Raw genomic sequence first — 13639 nt, 5'->3', positions numbered from 1 at the left:
AGGACAAAATCAATACGCCGTTCATGCTACCGCAGCTTAAACATGTCGCAAGCGGACAAAATAAAACCCTAAATCAATATATACGAGTATAAATCTAATCTAAAGACACAGGAGTATCTCATACATACAATATTGTAACTAACCGCAAATTAGCAACAATACCTTCGATAAAATTGAAGGAAAATTTAATCACGTGTAAGAACTGAGCCGACCGACGTAGTTTTCAATTAAAAATTCGGACACGCCGTAAAAGCGACGTCTGAAATTTAGACGCCGCAGTGCAATTACATTGAAATCAGAACGCATTTCGCGCACGCACCACTAACGTGTCCTTAGCGTTATTCTTACGCCATCGCGACTTTCTCTTTCGATATCTTAATTCCAACGCGTAATTGCGCGTGTCGTTATCGCCGTGCGTTAGAATTCGTATTTATGACCGCTCAAAGCTGCTCCGGCCTCTGGTAAGATTAAGACTGCCGCCTCCGCGAAACGTGACGTTTCGTGCGTAAATCATTGGGAACTCTCTTTTACCGAAACGAGTAACCGCCAGAGCGCGATCTGCCATCGTGGAGATTTATGTTCGCGCCTCATTTTTCTTTTTTTTTACTCAATCAGAAACCTCGTTCCGATAGCGCGATAATTCAACTTTGCGAGTCTGGCGGTCCACTTCGGCACACATCCAGTATGATATATTTCCCAGCTAAGTTTACATTCATTTTTTAATGTTATAAGCAGGCAATTTAATGTTGTTAATTTTTCTTGAGATGTAAATATGTAATCCTAGACTTTTCTATCTTTTCAAAATTGCCATCTGTGTTTCGTAAATTACTCGTGTTGCTCACAATTTGTCCCTTTCTTCACGTCATGTTTTTCCTACGTTTCGGTTACATTGTTTAACATATTTGTAAATGTTACAAACATTGGAAAATTATCTAATAAGAAAATTCCTATGTCGAAAAAGTTATCTGCTCCTCGAAGCTATGCAAATATTAAAGTACCGAGGCCTCTTCAATCTAGACATTCCCGGTATCCCGATGGGTAAGTACTTCGTCGAAGGGTATACGTGATCAAAGGTACTTTATCATAATCATGGGATTCCCACGAAATTGGACAGTTACAGACAGGATTGACCCGCTCTCGTGACAGTATCCAGTAAAATCCGAAGTGCAAATAGAATTGCCGCGTGATCGAAGCCGCTCGCGAGAAAATTGCAACTCTCGAGGCAAATCGAAGGAGTTGGGCCACTGATGATCGCCATTAAGATTCATCTGCATCGTTGGTATTCGTTTCTGACATGAACAAGCGGCATTATATCTGGATATTACTTCCTATCTTCGTTGTTTTACGATTATCCTGGAAGCTATTTGGCGAAATGACATAGAATTATGAAATAAGAATGCGTTATATAAAAGGAAGCTAACCGACGTATATGAAATTCCTGATCCATAATTTGTGCTTTCACTTAAAATTTCTGAAGTATTCCCTATATATCTTAAAATAATATAGTTTTTCATTAAGTGTCTATTATTACATAATACAGTATTCGTATCTCATATTTCTATATTATACAATAACATTATATATATACGTACACGATCGTATCAATTATTTTCCTGATATTGACAATTCTATAATATTCAATTGATATATCATGGAATTTCACCAATAAGAGAAAGAGAGTGCGGAAAAATGACAGAGAAGAGAATAGAGAAAGACCGGTGAAGGGGAAAGGGGTCGAGAAAGGAACAACGTAATCGACGGTGCGACGTGAGTGATACGAGCCCCCTCATTCCCCCCCTCGATTTTTTCGCCGGATTAATTGCTGCCGAGACGCGGCTTTTTCGTCATTAAAATGATATTATACCTGCTCCTGGAAACCCGGTGGACAATTTACATGCGGAGTGCCGGACGGCCGTAATGAAGAGGGAGAGAGGGTAGAGTTGAGGGAACGGGACATTACGGTATTTCGTTGATTGCCTCGAATCGCCCGCGCGTCGTCTCATCCGCGCGGCAATTCCGCGGAGCATTCGACGGCGGCATGGCACGTACTGCAGCCGCGCCGAATCGAGACTGTTTGATCGTTTTAATTACACCCGTGGCCTGGCCTCGTGGCACGAGGAAGCCGCGCGCAAATTAGATATTCCGCGCGATCCTCTCGGACTTTTTCGCGGTTCGGGATGCTGCGCCTCTCTGGCGCCATCAGCCAATCGATTTTTTACCGATTTCCCAAACCGTCCCGACACTCGATCAATCGATCTCTTCAAATGATTCTCAGACTCCTGTACAACGTTCGGGCTACAGGGCTATGTAAAGTAATAATAAAGTAATTAATTCCATATATCTATCATCCATATTAATTATTTGTGCATTTTCGATTGTCCATCATTAAGCCCCGGCGCGAACTCTGGCTAACTATACTCGTGTCGAAGTTATACACGATGAAGACAGCGGTGCTCCCCCATAGGGAATGAACTTCGCGTGGAAGTAAGTAAATATGAGAGTACACTCGGCATTACAATGTTGTAATTAATCGGGAACAGAGTAGAAATAAAAGCGTTGAGAAAACGCAGCTGTTGTGCAGCTGTTTCGCTTCCTCTGCGATTTCGTTACCGGCGCCACGGCGCGGCGGTCGGTAACGAACAGAAATTTACGCCATTGCTGCAAAACTCGATACTCATGGATAAGCGCATTCGGAAAATATCGTCGCAATTTATGAACATCGCATCGAACGTTTTCTTCGCTGGCTAAACTTATTGCATGCGTCTCCGCAGTTCATCCTTTCGAGCGATGCGCGGCCTATATACGCGGTATGTCATTTAGGTACATAAAGAGAGTATGAATATAAACCGATAAGCTAAAAATATTGGAACGAGATATACCATGCTCCATTTAATGCCATATGTCGCATCGTCACTGCGTAAACGATTTTATAATTTATTTAGAAATGTCGATAGAACGTCCGATCAATTGTTCCGTCGTGTCACTGGAATAGGCGCGAGCATAGTGCTGATCGCGCGTATTCCGACACTCGCGATTTATATAAAATTATAAAACAATAATGATTTATTGGCGAAACAAAGTTTCTGATTTGATATAAAACAATACAAAGATATTTGGTAATTTTACATGTACACGTGGAGACCTATCGTAACATCACAATAATATTAATTATCATTTCAATTTTCTCCTCGTTCAATAAGGCTTTATCTTCTGTAAAGTGCCCATTTTTTTTTATTCACACATAAACATAGAAAATGCACACGAGTTAATCATCTCATTCCACTGATTCACCAGCTTAAGATCGTATATATATTTCCTTCCCCGTATAATTCAAAATAGCGACAGGCGACGAACTATTTCCCAGGGCCGCGTCGACGATGGATATCGTGCGAATAATAATTGGAAGATGATACACCGTCGCCTTGAGCGAGCAGGGTAATTGCTTGTGTAATTCTTAATTTCACGTTACGCTGGAATTCCGATTGTGGCGTCCCTCACCTCCGCGCGGTATCTCTCGCATCTCGTGTTAAGCCGTGTGACGACGGCGCATGCACCGCACGCCGCAACACGAGACCGCCATATCGCGTTGCACGATATAGACAAACGCTGACACGCTTCGTTAACGCAACGCGCGCGAGCGCGCTAATTAATTCGTAGATAATTTTTGATTTCACGTCGCGCCGCGGTGAAGCGGGGACCGGTGATTTATGACGACGCGTTCGCCCCGATCGTTAATCGAATTTTCACATGTGCGGCGCCGATATAATTGAGAAAAATCACTGCCCGGCGGAGATCCGCAGCTCGATAACTCGATAACTCGGTTAAATAACATCCCGCGATTAAATAATTGGCAATCAACGTTCCTCCAGGGAAAAGAGAGCCGGAGGGTTGAAAGTAAAATCGCCGCCGGCTTTCGACGTAACACGGGACAATCGCAATTCTCTATTCACGCAATTAATACGTCGGTCGTTCGATAAATAATAATATTTAATAGATAACAATAAGTAGATAATATTATAATTTTTCTTTTAACTCAACGATTTTTCTCGTGAACGAATGAAGCACGATTAAAATTAATCAATGTCAGTGAGATTTATGTTTATATTAATATTTAACTGATTTTTATCATATGCTGATGAAGAATTATTGTCATATGCGTTATTAATGAGGAATGAGTTGAGATGAGAGACGTAAGTTCAAAGCATCGATTAAAAGCTTAAGTGGTTATTATCCAGCGAAACGTAAATGAGTATATATAATCGTACGTCAGTATAAGCGTACATCAGTACGGACAATTACAAAATAGATTGTTGGATATTCTGTGAAAACCGCGCTGCGTGTGGTAACCATTTAGCAATTTGTAACAGCTCCGCCGTTTATTGGAAGCTATTAAAACTTCACTGTAGCACAATATTAATACATTCGCAGCTAATAGTTGCGTACTTTCTAATAGGAGTTATTAGCTCGTTACGCCAACCGCTCGGACTGTTTAACGCGATGTTGGCGGCGATAACACGCCGCGCCATTGACGGAGCGCGTCTCTTTTCACAATTCGCTATCGTCGCCATTTCTCGCGCTCGCGACCTACAGCGCGGTCACGATATTATCTCTCCGATTAATTACCTCTCTCTTTCGCATCGCCTGGGGTATTATTAGCGCAATTATTATTATCATAATTAGCGGTGATCGCGCCGATCGTCGTTTCAACTTGCATGCATAATTTGCAGGGCGGATGGCGACTTTTCGAGGCCTGCTAATAATTCTCCAGGGACCCCAGCGAATATACAACAAAGTGAAGAGAAGTTAAAATAACGTAACGTATCCCCTTTCTCTTCCCTCATTTTCTATTCCGCGTAATACATAATTTAAAAAGATTACACACATGTTTTCTCCCTGTGAATATGATTATTTAGCGGGGGCTTGTTAACGTCGGGGCTCAAAGTTTAAATTCTATTTCGTAAATATCGCGATTGCGTGAACCAAATTGATACAAAATCCGAATATAGTCAGAGGCCGGGCCAAGTTTTTACCAGTTTTCATAGAAATCCACTTCTGACAATTGATAAAATGGCCGATATAGAAAATGTATCACGGGGAATGGAGGGAAAGGGTCCGCTCCCGTAGCGCAGGAGAGGGCAAGACGGCGAAGCTTACGCGGGGGGCGAGGGGGCCTCGCTCGGTGAAGGGAGACGGGTGAAGCAGAGGACGGTAGAGAAGAGAGTGACTCCCACCAGGCGCGGGTAGGCGCAACATCAAAGGGAACCGACTTCTCGTTCGCGAGGTGAAGAACCGGCCATCTCCGGGCCACACACGAATTGCTTTTATACACTTACTTTACGTTCTGTACCACTGAAGTGTAATACCTTTTCGGCGCGCCGCGCCGCGCCGCACCGCGTGGCGGTCTCGAGACACACGCGGGATTACGCAAATTCCGCCTACCGACAACTGAACAGGGTGACATGGCTTATACTTTCGGAATCGCTCGTCCAGGTCCTTCACACCTTTTTATCTTTATTCTCTGTATTTTTGCTTTCGACGTCTTATCTTTTTATAAGTGACGGAATCCTTTGCATAATTTATACCACTTACCGCCATCAACGTTGCGCCGCGAAAAGCCACACCGCTGCATCCCTGGAATAAATATATAGATCGAATTAGAAGGATAAATTTTAGTTTATTCTGAAAATCTTGAGTTTCTAAGATTCAAGTTTCACACCTTTTTTGCAATATTTTTTGTTATGCTTCTCTATCTTTTAAATACTCCTTTGATTTCTATTATAAGAGAGAAAGAAGAGAAAGAGCTAATGAAACAATTTAATTTCGTAAGATGAATATAGTCATCGTGCTAAAATCGCCAAATTTAAAGTAATTGGAAAGTGACTATTTTAAAAATTTATATTACGCCTTCTAAACTTTACATTGAAGAGAATTTTCCAGAAATCTCTCTTCTAAAATCGCAGTTATGTTAATTTATAGCCGTTGATTCTCAGAGCAAACTTTGGTAGATCAATAGCACGTTGATTTACGGCGCAACGTCCGATCGTAAAGTCGGTTACAGCTACGCTTTGAAGATGCTCTTTCTGAGAGCATCGGCACGATTTGATCTACGATATTCACGTTTTCGTAATCCGACTTTACAGTTATTTCAAATTCACCAATTAACAAAAATTGCAATTGTTTAAATGTCATGAGAATAATTGAGTTACTTATCATAAATTGCTTCAAAAGCTAACTTCGTGTAATTACAAAAGCGCTTTATTATTAATTTTGTTCAGCTCCTAATTGTGCGAATTCTAACTCGAGCACCTCTACAAAAAGCGATGCGAAGTGATGCGGCGCGGCGCGGCGCCACGGCTCGCCGCATCGTTCCGGCTTCCATCGTTCGTACGCCGCGAGTATCAAGTCATCAGCGACTATTCAGACACGTCCAACGACGAATCGCGCTCTACGGGCGTGACGAATCCGCGCGGGGGGCACTTCATCCACGGTCGAGTTTCAGGAGGTCACACGACGCGACGCGCCGGGCACGGTCCCAAATGTCATTACGATCAATGGACAGCCGGAGGGTCGCGGGGAGAGAGAGAGAGAGAGAGAGAGGACCCGCGAGGTGTGTCAAATCATACGAAACGGGGCGAGGTAGGCGCGAGCGGGAATGGAAAATTGATGGGGACCGAGAGGCCTCTTGCCTTTCAAAGAGATCCCACTTCTGCGTGCGACGTGGGGCACCAGCCCCGGCGTTTCACGAAAATCCACAGAGTCGCCCGGCACTTCAATGGCCGCGAGGGTAAACCCACGGCTTTCACCCCTCCGTGCCGAGATTGGGGGAAAGATGGTTAGTGAAACTGATTCGAGTTAAATGGAGCCTAAATGGTACTCGAATTGACTGCTAGAACCGCGCCGGGCTTTTGTGCGGAATGACATCGGGCGATGTTTTGTAAACCACCGTGAAGCTCCGATCAGTCGCTGGCTCGACCATTCGGATGCGGTGCTTTCCTTTCAACTTTAGAAAATTGGAAGAGCGCGGAGCAATTTGTTTTAAAGAAAGATCGTCTGATTTAGTGTCCTTTTCGCGCGGAAAAACATTAAATGTCTTAAAAGATTTTTAACGCCAAATTAAGGAATAACTAATTTCTTTCGTTGTCAATTAACTTTCTAAATCGTCAGCATTTATAATATAATACATAGTAACTATATCGCTAAAATATAAAAGTACGTAGATCAAGATTATCAACATTTTCAAACTGCGAAAAACTGATACTTAAAATAATATATAATAATTCATCAATGTTTTATCTGTACTTGTGTTCTCTTTAATATGAAAACAAAGAGTCTACGTATTTTTTAAATGTCATATCGAAGGTGTGACGAGAGAGACCACGTTGCTTGAGTCATCGAAATTTTAGATTTTCCATAACACGTGTCCGGAATTTCCCAGACGTCAATGCTTCTTCTTCTCGCGTCCGTCAGCAGGAGCAAGGTGCAATGCAATTAAATTCAAGTTCGAAGGTCAGGAACCGTTCTGAGCGTGCGTGCGAGACGCTATCGAGGTTAGTGTTTTCGACATGCACGGCAATGACAATAGGCGATTCGAATAGGCTATAATAAACTCTCCTTTCATACGGCCTGGCATTATGCCGGGCAAAAAATAGACTCACGAAGCACTTGGAAGCAGCTCTAAAAGTTTCTTATCGGCCAAAGTGTATGCACGATGGCGGTCGTTTGCTCGATGCCAACCATGACACTATCATCTATATGACTGTAAATAACAAATATGGCCGATGTGTAAAAAAAAAGCATTCTCGTTGCAAGACGATAAACGTTTAACGATGCATAATCACTAGGGGCTATCAACAACATTATTTTATGGCTCGAGGAAAGAACCGAAGACAGAAGCTTTGGTTTTTTTAAAACATTTTCTGATGAATTTTTTTCAACATTGACGTCTCTAAAGATATTGCACAATTCATATGTGTCTCCGAACACGATTGTATTTAAAGTCAATCGTTAAAGAAAATTTGAATAATTTTACGATCTACTGTTCTCAAATTTTAAATAACTTCAGCGACTTGCATAAAAAATAAGGAATACATAAGGAATAAGGATCTGTCGAGGATCATTCGAAGAGGTCTTACATTTGAGAAGTCGTTTATTTTAACTCGCTTGTAATTCGAGAAAAGGTGCTTCGACATATAAAACTGTTATAAAGGAAAATAGATTATTGAGGAATTAATACGCAAGGAGAAATAATGATAGTTCTGAACAGGGTAGTTTTGCTCTCCGGCGATACTGGGGATGCGTGCGTTCCATTCTCGGAAGGATTCCAAGTCGACGATCGGCAATACGGCTTCCCCGACATATTATGAAAAATACGTCGACTCGAGGCACTTCGAACGACGTTCGCGAGAAGTGCGTTTCGATACTAACCGCGGTGAACCGCGCGCTCGACGCACGGCTGCCGTACGACGTCATAAATTCCTTATGTATTTCCTGTCGCGGTTACCGGCGCATTTTCAGCCGAGGCAGTTGCAACCGAGCCAACATGGCGACGCGTATGGTGATCTGCGCTAATCGATCCTGAGACGCATAGGATATGCGAAATTGCCCTTTCAACGGGAGGATGCTCGTAAAGATGGGCGATAAATTTTTTTTCCAGAGACCGGCCCCGCTCTCTCGTGTACGAGAGTCACTCTTGTGTCAGAAAGTTGCGTCAAGAGCGCGACAGCTTCTTCCGCCGCAGCATTTAATTAACTTTACTATCGCGAGATTATATACGATCCGGAGCGAATACTGCGTCGCCTAATGAGACCAAATCGAAGTTATTATCCTTCCTAATAGTTTTCCTGTGGATTCAGGAGATAAAAGAATATTAAAACTCTCTCTTGGAATCGTCTATTAGTTTATCAGCCTGAAAAGTTGCGTATTCTAACACTATTTAGAGAGTCGCATGAATCTCTCTATTCAGGTATTGAATAAATACGAACAAAGAAACCTGTAGAAAATTTCAATTTTTATGAGTTTATGTTCGATCGGAGATTTATGTTTCTACTGCAGTCGAAACGAAAAAGTAAAAATATTCAAAATATATATATATTAAAGATAAAATCTAAACCAGTGAGTCAAAGAAGTTTACCTATTATTACTCTGCGTGCACGTTACAGATACGTTTCTCGGTTCGTGAGAGATAGACTATAATTGAGTTCGAGTACCGTGCCGTGGAGTAACCGATCTCTCAGCGGATCGAGAGACAGTTTGATCGTCGGAGAGGAAACGGATTACCCCCGCACCACTCGCGCCACTCGGCCGTATAGATGTGATAAATAAATTATTGCCTGTGGTTTACCGAGCTTTTTCTCCCGTGATGGCGTCCCACTCTCTCTCTCTCTCTCTTTCTCTGATCTCTCTTTCTCTTTCTCGCCACGAACGGAATAAGATATTCCATCATGGTGAGTTACATAAATCTCCTCATTGAATGGACCTAATTATTGCCGGAGGGTCGCCGAGTCGAGGGGGGCAGATCGCTCGCTCTTCCGGGGACTTATTGTCAGCCTAGTTTAGGGCAGGTCCGCCGCGAAGGGCGTGTATATACCCTTAAGGCCATCACAGATCCCCCTTGCCCCTCTCCCATGTGCCCCCATCTTTCAATCGAGATGCTCGTAACGATGTGCGTTCCTCGGCAAAACGACTGCCCAGGAAGAATCAAGTAGCTCTCTCGCGCACGCCCCTAATCGAGAACATTATCATGCTAATACGTCGCTGCGAGCGTCCTTGCATAACGCATAATGATTCCTCGTAGTTTTTTCGATGCCACTCGAGCGTAGAGCATTATGTTCCAAGATCGAAGCGGCTTCCATTTTAGATATTTCAGTCAAAAATATCACGGTCACATATAGAATTTTTAATATATAACAACTCGATAATAAATAGCATTTTATATATATTTATGTATGAAGGAAAAATTAAAATTTAATGCTATTGTAAAAAAAACATAAAACGCACATGTTTTATTGTTATTAAAATAAACGTAGCAAAATTTGCCATTATCAAGCCTATGTAACAAGTCTAATCGCGATCGCGACAAAATGGCAACGCCGGTATGTAAAATCGCGTAGAAGACGGTGAAACCTCTAGGTGGATCGGAGTATCGCGAATCGATCGGATTCAGAGTTATGCTCGCAAATAAATGCCTCCGGAGGAAGCATCATCGTCGTCGTCGGGGTTGTTGTTCGTGCGCCGCGATGGAGCTGCGAAAGTGATTTGTGAACATCGAGCGCCCACTTCGTCTGCTCGATCGTCGAGCCCACCCATAGATATTGCCCGAAGTAGGCAAGCATGTCTAATGCGTTCATCGAGCACGTCCATAATAGACGGGGGCTCCGAGAAGAAGAGCAGCGTATGCGTTGGGGGATCTCTCGTCGATTTGGGATTTACATGTCACGAGTCCGAGCGATTTGTCGCGCGCAGGTCAACCCGTGTGAGGGTCACAAAAACCAGAGAAAATCGGAACAGAAAAGCTCGTCGAGTCGTCGATAGACTCGTCGGACTCTTGAAACGTGAAAGAGCCCTTGATTGCTGCGTGAATAAACCAGATTGATGGCTGTAGCTATTCACGTTCGTCTGTTAACGCGCGCGCATTCGGATTGAAGCAAATTTCAATGACAAGGTGACAATATTAAGATTTTTCATTTAGATGAGATATAAATGAAATATTTATCTTCAAAAAGTGACATGTAGATTTAAGTTAAATATAGTAGCCTGTTTTTAATCGCGCAGATACGAGCGGAAAATATTTTATCTGAGCGAAGCGCACTCTTAGAGCACGATCATGTATGGTGTTTAATACATTTTTCGGGCATCGAGCTTTACGTCGTATTTCAAGATTAAACTCGTAAACGGGGAAAACTGGTGTTATCGATCCTGTGTGTTACCAGTAGATAGAATTTTGCAGTATCTGTGACGAAGGCGACATTCAATTTGTCACCTCCCTAGCTGTTCTTCCATCAGACGTTCTTAGGCTATATCGAATCACTTCCGGACGATGAAGCACGACCCGTTCCCATCCTCCCTCGCTCTTCCAACGGTAAGAAATCTAGACTAGGGTTCGCCCTCCCAATAAGCAATGTTAGTGTCTATTAATCAACATTAGGGCCGTAATATTAAAGCAAAGGGAGATAAGTAAAAAATAGACATAATATTAGAAACAAACAATGTACGTTAAAATATCACAAATATAAAACTTGCAAATATATGTATATTGTATTAAAAATAATCTAATTTATATCGAGAATATTTCCTCCCTAAAAATTTGCGTAAAAATTGTTACTATCAAGCGGCATAGACGTATAAAATGGTGACGATGATCAATGTTAAAGACAAACTTTTTATTATAATCTCTTCAAGATAAATTACAAAGGCAAAGAAACAAGCTTTTATTTTCTTATATCTATTCGAAATTAGAAATTGTGAAAGGAATAATCGCTGTCTATGTTTGTGATGTTTAAAAATTGGGTTGATCATGGGCATGTCCAGATTTCGTAGAGTCAAAGCATTACCAATTACCATGTTGCGGCGATTCTTTAAGCAACGAAACTTATTTAGCCAGCCTGCAAAGCTGGTCCAGAAAAGAAATAGAGAAAAGAGCCCGGCTACTTGCTCATAATTCACGCGAAGTGTTATTTCGTCGAGTTTGTGGTTCTGAGTAAATCTTTTGTACGAGTGTGCTGATCGGGGAATCTCTCTCACGACGCATTGTTTCCCATTCGACTCACAGTCGTGCCGCAGCCATCTTCGCTCTACGAGGGTCGCGTGCCTAATAAGTGATGCTTTGGAGCACCGTCACCTTCGCGGAGGTTAACAAAGCCGAGTCGTTTGTTCGATTGGTCGCGGCCACTCAGCCGTATTGTTCGGCCGCTCAAAGGCCGCTGGTCATCTGCAGATATTTACCTCGACAGCCAGAAAAGCTACGATCGTTCGCTAGCGCCTTGGACTATCATTTTCTAGCGAATTTGAACAAATGGGGACCTCTATTAACGCTCGACCCTCGGCCACTTAGTTGGGAAATGTGACACAGGGGAAATACGACTCAATATAAGAAGTATGTTAGAATTCGTAAATTTGATACAAAACAGATCGATACAAAACGGTTTTTTCTAAATCTAAAGTAACTCGACAACTTGGACTTGGTTTCTAATGATTCTTCTTAGAGATAAAATACATACGATGCAATTAAACAAAATCAAGAAATTGGATTTACAATTTTTACTGCTATATAAGTTCTTTAACATTCGCTTCGCTCGCAAAATATTTTAGAAAATAAACAGTAATCGATTAGAAATGTTACAACTCGACTTCTTGAAGACCAAAAAAGGAGCAATGTCTTTCGCCTCTTTAAAGATTAAATACGAAACATATTTCGCGCTAAAATCAGCTATAAACAAAGTCTGCCAGTCACGTTTTTGTCTCGCCCAAGGTTCGCGCGAGGGGACAGAGCGTAGGAGGGGCGACGAAAAGCTCGAGACGCGCGTTTCGCGAGAGCGTGAAAATTTCGGTGCTTTATCGTATCGCCGGCGCGCTCGCTCGCTCGCTCGCTCGAGCAAGCAAGACGACCGACGGAGGCGCGCGGAGGGAGGGAGCAAAAATCCCTCGCGATATAAATCGATTTACGGGGCGAGCGTCAAAGGGCCGCTCGACCAATCGGCTGGTGGACGAGGCGGTGCTCGAGCGGAACGCCGCTGTGCCGAGCGAGCGGAGGCGCCGCGCCGAGAGGGAATGCGTTTTGCCGAGTGCGCGACAGGGAGGGTAGAAGTCCCGGGTACGCGAAGTGGGGGCTCAGCGCGGCACGGCATGGGCGAACGGCGGCCACGGCGGGTCGCGCTGATGGGACCGCGGTGGGGCTGCAGCGAGGGATCTGGCACACACACGCACCCGACGCACGTTGCACCGTACGCGAAGGGTGGGAGGGGGGCGGGGGGGCCGCCCATGAGCCGCGCTGCGCCTCTCTTCCTCGCCTCCGTGACCTGTCCCGAACTCTCGTCAATTACGACTAAATACACGTATCGCGTCTAATATGGAGGACATACCGCGACGGGATGGGCCGACAGCCCGACGGAGACTTGCCGTCTAGCGGTCTACCGCGATCGAACTCGCTATCTACGCGAGCGACTTCGGTTTAACGTACCTCTCTACGTAGGGTAGGGTGCGCTGTACCGACTCTGTCGTTAAGGCGTCGCGCGTCGGCGGTAGACGGAAAAAATACTATACCTGGGCATCGTGTGTGCAAATGTGCACCGTCGATCTTACCCGGTACGAACGTAAATATCTGAACAGGCCGGGGACTTCAGGTAGCACCGAGACGAATTAGTGCTGTGTTTATACAGGACACATCTTTATTTAACGTCGCATTTGATGTTAACGTGCTCGTTTGAAAATTATTTACCTTTGCATCGACCGATTTCGTTCTATGTAGACACATTACGAGAATCGTCCAAATTATACAGAACTGCGAAAAGCTTTTTTTTTAATTTACTCTGCGTAAAGCGATCCAACATTTATTCTGAAATTCTAAAAAAAAACCCCGCAGAAATTAACATAAATTATCTAAACGTTCGTATTTTCTAAGCAAACCGTATTTGGTACTAATGTG

At 43.4% G+C, this 13639-nt stretch overlaps 1 long non-coding RNA gene across 1 annotated transcript in view; it reads right to left on the bottom strand.

Moving 5' to 3' along the window:
- The window catches only part of LOC139778245 (uncharacterized), a 121932-nt gene that overhangs the window by 21511 nt on the left and 86782 nt on the right, over positions 1 to 13639 (bottom strand). Inside the window, exon 3 of the long non-coding RNA XR_011719523.1 lies at positions 5590 to 5631. This is a non-coding gene — a long non-coding RNA (uncharacterized lncRNA). The remainder of the gene's footprint in view (positions 1 to 5589; positions 5632 to 13639) is intronic.

The sequence above is a fragment of the Temnothorax nylanderi genome, unplaced genomic scaffold, assembly GCF_030848795.1.
Source record: "Temnothorax nylanderi isolate EJ_2023f unplaced genomic scaffold, tnyl_v1.0 TNYL_tig0006_pilon, whole genome shotgun sequence".
Taxonomy (NCBI): Eukaryota; Metazoa; Arthropoda; class Insecta; order Hymenoptera; family Formicidae; genus Temnothorax; species Temnothorax nylanderi.
This window is presented reverse-complemented; position numbering and strand designations above follow the sequence as displayed.